The following is a 7,217-nucleotide window of genomic DNA, read 5'->3' as shown; positions in this document are numbered from 1 at the left end:
TTACAATTAGAGATGAGCGAGCACCCAAATGCTCAGGTCCACGTTATTCGAGTTGAGCTTTCCGTAAAATTCGAGAGCTTCTCTCTCTCTTTCTCTCTCAATAAACTTTATTTGTATAGCGCCAACATATTCCGCAGCGATTACATAGACAGGGGGAATAGAAAAAGACAAAAATTACAAAAATTACAGAACCACAGTTACATAGTAATCAGTTTATGGAAACAATAGGGGTGCGGGTCCTGCTCCAACGAGCTTACATACTACAAGTAATGGGGTGATACAGAAGGTAAGGGTCTGGAGATGTGCACGGTAATGCGAGGTGGACAATGAGCACGCCTGAAGTTCTGCGAGTCCTGGATTGCTCAGGTAGCCTTAGGTAGTGCGTTCCAGAGGACCGGTGCTGCTCTGGAGAAGTCTTGGAGGCGGGAATGAGAAGTTCGAATTAAAGGGGCGCTCAGTCTGGTTTCGTTAGCAGAGCGGAGCGCCCGGGCTGGTTGATGGATTGAGATAAGGGAGGCGATATAGGGTGGCGCTGCACTGTGGAGGGCTTTGTGGATGAAGGTAGCGAGTTTAAATTGAATTCTGTATTTAACAGGCAGCCAGTGCAGTGACCGGAACAGGGCAGAGGCGTCCGAGTAGTGGCTTTACTTACCTGTCCTCCAGCACTGCATCCTCGCCATCCTCCCGGATATCATGTGACCACTGCAGCCAATCAGAGGCCGCAGTCTCACCATTATGGAGATCGTCTTCAATAAGGAACACCTGGAGCACAGCCAAGCTGCAGCGCTGGATGGCGGAGGCTGAGAATGGGGAAGTACAGATGGTTTTGTTATGTTAGCACAGATTGTGGGAATGTTGTCCAGTAACTGGACAACACCTTTAAGGGTCTTTTACACCAGTAGACGGACTGCCCACATTATTAGAGTTATGGGCCATTTACATGGGACGATTAGCGCTCACCATTCGTTCTGTGTAAACGCTCCCTACTCAGCGCTGCACAGAGAAGGTGAAGCACTGAGCGAGCAGCCTGCAATCCAGCGGTGAAGTCTGGCAGTGTAAACGCTCTGTACGAGCTCTAATGACCTTAGTGGTGACGTCAGCAGTCGTATAGACCAGTGTTCCCCAACTCCAGTCCTCAGGGACCACCAACAGGTCATGTTTTCAGGATTTTCTCAGTGTTGCACAGGTGATGTAATTCTTGTCAGTGCCTCGGACATTGCCACAGGAGTTCTTACCATAGGATATCCTGAAAACATGACCTGTTGGTGGTCCCCGAGGACTGGAGTTGGGGACCTCTGGTATAGACAACTGTCATCCCGTGTGAAAGGAGCATGCGTTATGTTGATCAGCGCTTGTTTAAAAGGAGTTCACACAGGACGATGATTACTTGAAGATACTTGAACAACTGCTTACTACTTGCAAGGATCTATACGGCCATTTATTTCCACATTTGTCGGCTGCACTTCACCTGTCCACACAAGGGAATGTGCTGCCTACAAGCAAGGATTTTATGCAAATGATTTGATTAGCCGACTTTTGGCTGATTACGGGTATCCTGTGTCACTGGACAATAGGTGGCAACAAGGTTTGTATGAACATTCATTAGGCCGATTATTGGTCTGTGTAAAAAGGGCTTTCAGCTTACACAAGCCCAGTAAAGAGATACTTAAATCACTAATATAGTATTAGTATTGGAAGTACTGCCTTTATACTAGCTAGCCTGTGAGACCAACAGAAGGGATGCAAAGCGTAATTAGAAGTTGCCGGCAGTCATACACGTTATCTGTAATCTCCAGCAATAAGAACACAATATTAGACAATTGCTATGATTGCAATTCCCTAATGTACTGTAGTTGTTTATACTTATCCAAGCTGAATGAACCTAGACTTGTTTCTTTACTTAGTCAGACATCACTATATCTAGAGACCAGACAACCATTTAGTTTATTGTAGCTGCAAGATTTTCCCATGGAGTATTGCTGGGGCAAAGGGCCACTGGATTCGCAAAGAGTGAAAAGTGACTGATTAAAGCAATAAGAGATAAATTATTAATCTTATTTATTATGAGAACACACCCAGATAGAGGAAATATAACATCATTATAATTTATGAACTGGACGCTTGTCTTTGGGTAAACATAATTTTTGTTCCCTTTGTGTCCTTCTAAGTAATTATGGTTCAAAATGTGTTTTTTATTTTTTGAAAACTGTTCAATCAACATTTGATGACACCAAATATTATCCGATAACATCACATTACTATTTTATGTCAACTTTGTATACCAAGACCTTAAACCGGATAGATGAATAAACTTGTCTTAGTATGACTTCCTTGGCATTAACTATCTATAGAAAATAACAACTTTTATTATTTAGAATTCTAGAAATGAGAAGGATAGAGAAGAGGGGAAGAAGAAAGGATAAGGAAGGATGGGGGGGGGGGGAGGGGATGAGTCCGACCTATTTACCCTTGAGATAACCATCACAGATTCTGAGACTTAATTTTGGTTAGCTGATTGAGTTTATCAGTGGAGGGGTGTATTGCCATTTGTGACCCACGTCGACATCTCTGGTGTGTTACGGAGAATGATCCACATGGACCAGGTTGTCAGATATTTGCTATGCCTCATCTCATCCCTTGCACATGTTTCTTCCATGTGTTGGATGTTATCTAATGCTTCGATCCACATCACTCTTGTGGGGGGTGATGGGGATTTCCATCTCCTGGGAATTATTTGGCGCATGGCTATGACAAAAAATCGTAATAGTGATTTTTTGACTCGTGTCAGGGGACCAGGGAACATCGACAATACTCCTCGGGGGGAGAGCGTCCGAGCTCCTTTTCCCATTCTCTTTCCAGCACAGCTCCATTTCTTTGGCTATTCTCTGCTACTAAGAATTGATATAGCTCTGATACCCTACCCTTTGCCGTTTTGTTAAGTATAAATTTGTTTTCGAAGGATGTCGTGCCTGTTCCCAGCAATGTCAGTCCCCCTAGTGTCCTAATGTAGTGGCATATTTGGAAGTATTGGAACCATGCTCCAGCTGGTGTGTCCCTGCCTTCCAGAATCTCTCCTAGTGTTTTTATTCCGTTTCCCCCAAGCATGTTTTTGATTCTAGGGATTTCCTCTGTCTGGTCACTCACCAAGAGGTTTACTACCGGGGAGCCATTATAAAATGTTGGGAGGTCTATATTTCCCACCAGTGGGGTCAGTGGTCCTGGTCTCTTTATCAGACCTGCCTTTGTTGCGGGTCCCACCCATGCTGTCACTATTTCTTCCATAAATGGGGACAGTCCCGTACTTTTATGTTTCCCATTTCCTGGTATCCAGATTAGGCCGTGTCCCCTGTATGGGACTGAGTCTTGTTCTGCTGACGCCCATCGTTTCTGGGATCTACTCCGCACTATTTCCAGTACCCTTCTAGTCAGTGATGCTTTGTAGTAGAGTGAGATATTGGGAATCCCCATTCCTCCACTCTCCCTGGGGCCGGTCAGGGCCCTCCAACTACGTCTCGGTCTTTTGTCGCCCCAGATGAATCTCATTATTAGTTTCCTTATTTTACTTAAGTAGGCCCCTGGGAGTCTGATGGGAATGGTTTGGAGGACGTATAATAGCCTAGGGAGGACATTCATTTTTATGGAACTAATCCTGCCAAACCAGGAGAGGGATACTGCCCGCCACCCCTCTAGATCCTTTTCGAGCTTTACTAGGAGTGGTTTATAATTTGTTTAGAATAGATCCTTTATGTCTGGCGTAATTGTTATGCCTAAGTATTTGATCCCGTTTTTTTTTCCATCTGAACGGGAAGGCACTTCCCAGATCCCTCTCCTCATTGTCAGGTATGTTAATATTCAAAATTTCCGATTTACTTAAATTTACCTTGAAATTGGAGAGGCGGCCGAATCTCCGAAACTCTTCTAAAATATTGGGTAAGGCTATCCTTGGGTTTCATATGTAGAGTAGCAGATCGTCAGCATAAAGGGCGACTTTCTGCTCGCTTGTGGCCACCTGCATTCCCCGAATGTCGGAATTGGTTCTAAGAGCATTGGCCAGGGTCTCCATCACAATGATGTAAAGAAAGGGAGACAGGGGACAGCCCTGCCTCGTGCCGTTCCTAATCTGGACCTGATTGGATAATTTCCCATTAACTCGTATTCTTGCTGACGGATTATTATAAAGTGCCATTATCCACTCTAGGAACCTTGTGCCCAGCCCTATCTGTTTTAACGTTGCCTCCAGAAAACCCCAGTCCACTCTGTCAAAGGCCTTCTCGGCATCGACCGAAAGAAGGCAGAGTGGGGTATCCGCCTTTGCGGCCCTCGATATGAGTGCCAATGTACGGATTGTACTGTCCCCTGCCTCCCTTCCGGGGACAAATCCCACTTGGTCCCCGTGTATCAGGGTTGGTATGTGGCGCTCCAGGCGGCTCGCTAACATTTTAGCAAACAATTTAGTGTCAACATTTAGAAGCGATATTGGCCTGTAACTCCCACAATTAGTCGGGTCTTTCCCAGGCTTTGGGAGGACTGTTATAACCGCCTGCAGCGCCTGCGCCGGAAAGGGGGATGCTCTAGAAACTGTGTTGAATGCTTCCAACATTAGGGGGGCCAGGCGTCCTATACATGTCTTATAAAAGCGGGGTGTAAACCCGTCTGGGCCTGGGCTTTTACCGATTTTCAATGACCCGACCGCCTCTTCCAAGTCCTGGATTGTAAAATCGGTCTCTAATGCCATCGTGTCTTCGTGGAATATTTTCTTAGGGGCATGGGTTGCTATGTATGTCTCTCTCTCCTTCCTATGATCCCCTTCAGTGTTGTTCTGTTCTTTATCTAAATTATACAATTTCTGATAATATGCGTGGAAGCTCTCGAGGATCCTGGTATTGTCGTGGACCAATCCCTCTCCTGGTTTATCTATAGTGAAGACGTAGGTTTGAGGTGGTCTAGGATTTAATGCTCTAGCCAGTCCCTTACCGCACTTGTCCCCATATTCATAGAACCTTCCTCTAGCTCTGTCACGTTGGCAGAGAGAGGTTTGCTCCAATATATTAAGGATATTTGTTCTAGTCGCCGAGATCTCTGCTGCAGTGTCTGCAGCGGGTGTCGCTTTATTTGTTGACTCAAGTGTGTTTAAGTGAGTCAATAGGGCCTCTAGTTTGGTGGACCTCAGCTTTTTAATTCTGGATCCGTGCGATATAAAGATTCCCCGTAATACGCACTTGAGGGCTTCCCACTTCACAGGGGCTGCGGTTGTATCTGTAGCATGGTTGGCTATAAAGGAGTCTATTGCCAGCTGTATTTCTTGTAGACATACCACGTCGTCCAGTAGGTTGTCATTTAAGCGCCATTCTGGGCTCTGTTTATTCCTCTGTCCTGTCGCCAGTGATCCCCAGACTGGAGCATGGTCCGACCACACAAAGGAGCCTATGGATGAGGAGGGTTTTCTGTCTAGTAGGCTATGTGATATATAAAGGTAGTCTAGTCTGTGATAACTGTTGTGTGCTAGTGAGTGAAAGCTATAGTCCCTATCTCTAGGGTGGAGTGTCCTCCACAAGTCTACCAATCTAAGGCTAGCTAGATCTGTTTTGAGTCTGTGCGTTGTTGTGGGGGAAGCCCCCGACTTACCCCCCGAGGAGTCACGAGCCGGATCCATGCAGAGGTTAAAGTCGCCTCCCATGATGATATTGGACCCGTTCGCAAAGGTCGCCAGAGCCTTCAGCGTTCGGGTTCCAAAGCTTTTCTGGCCTAGGTTAGGGAAATAAACGTTAGCCAATGTAAAGATTTCAGCATTTACTTGGATTTTTAAGAATAGGTATCTCCCATTTTTGTCTATCTCGGAGGCCAGCAGCTTATGTGGTAAACTTTTATGTATTGCTATAGAAGTGCCTCCTGTTTTCTTCGTCGGATGTGTGCTATGGTACCACGATGTGTAGTGACGGTACCTACATTTCGGTACTTTGGATTCCTGGAAGTGTGTTTCCTGTAGGAAGATTATCATTGTCTTTCGACGGTGGAAATGGTCCATGATCTGCCCCCTCTTGGCTGGTTTGTTTAACCCCCTGGCGTTAAAAGTGCTAAAGGTGATGTCAGCCATCTGATTGAGATATGAGGTGTCTCAGCTGAGGTCGGGAGTGGATAGGTGGGTGTAAAACGGGTGTGCGGGAAGGCGGCGTTGTGTTAAGCTTGAAAAAGCCCGTAGAGAGGGAGAGAAAAGAGAAAGGTGAGAAAGGCTTGTTTGTTGAAGCCTTGCGCAGCGCATAGCAGTTGCGCATGCTTGCTGGGTGAATTGCTAGCTTGAGCTTGCCAGCTTTCGCAACAGTGCGAATGGTCACCCTGTGTGTGGGGAGCAAGGAGGTACCGGAAGGAGGTGTTCCGAACCCCCGCGTCCCCCACCCATGTATCCAACATGTGTTTGTTGTTGCTGGCCCCTATTTGAGGCCTTAAAGGATATTCCCCGAGGCACCAGGGAGTGTATGGTGGTGTTCTATATTTAAGAGTCTGAAAATGGAGAAGGAAGTTAAGGTCGGGGTTAATGAGACGTATCATTAGAGAGCGAGAAAAAAAAAAAGGAGGTGAGAAAAGAACAATCTGCATCCTCAATTAGTAACTATTAACTTAATAAGCGTCTCATAAGTCTGATCTCTTTAACTCGGAGTCAGTCCCTAGAGTCCCATATCCTTTCCGCCTCGGTGTGTGGACTCCCGCTCCGTTTTTCCCAGGGCCCAACTTCAGTGGCTTATGGGATATATGTTCGTTTTGTCTCTGCTTCTGTTCGTGGAGCAACCGAGGTACAGATGAAAGGGTTAGTGTCTCTTGGATGTTCTGGACTGATGTTACGAGGGGTCAAAAGGGAGACCGTATGTCATCCTAAAGTTTGCTCCCATAGGTCAGGTGTTCCTATCTGTGCGGGTTCTTTTATCTCTCTGCGCCTTTGGTTGCATGGTCTGCCACTGTTCCTGCGCTGTGGGTGCTAGGGCCGTTGGAACCATGGGCCAATCAGGAAGGGCGACCATTGGTAGCTGCAAAGTTCCTAGAAAGTTCGGTAGGTCACCCATGTTGCGGAAAACAGCTGTTTTCCCATCTTTTGTGGCGGACAGTGAAAAGGGGAATCCCCATCTATATGGGGTCCCCTGTGCTTTCAGGGCTGTTAAAAGAGGTCTGAGGGCTCCTCTCATTCGCAGGGTGTGGCGTGCCAGATCTTGGAGGAATATGATGGG

The sequence above is a fragment of the Eleutherodactylus coqui genome, chromosome 13 (assembly GCF_035609145.1).
Source record: "Eleutherodactylus coqui strain aEleCoq1 chromosome 13, aEleCoq1.hap1, whole genome shotgun sequence".
Taxonomy (NCBI): Eukaryota; Metazoa; Chordata; class Amphibia; order Anura; family Eleutherodactylidae; genus Eleutherodactylus; species Eleutherodactylus coqui.
This window is presented reverse-complemented; position numbering follows the sequence as displayed.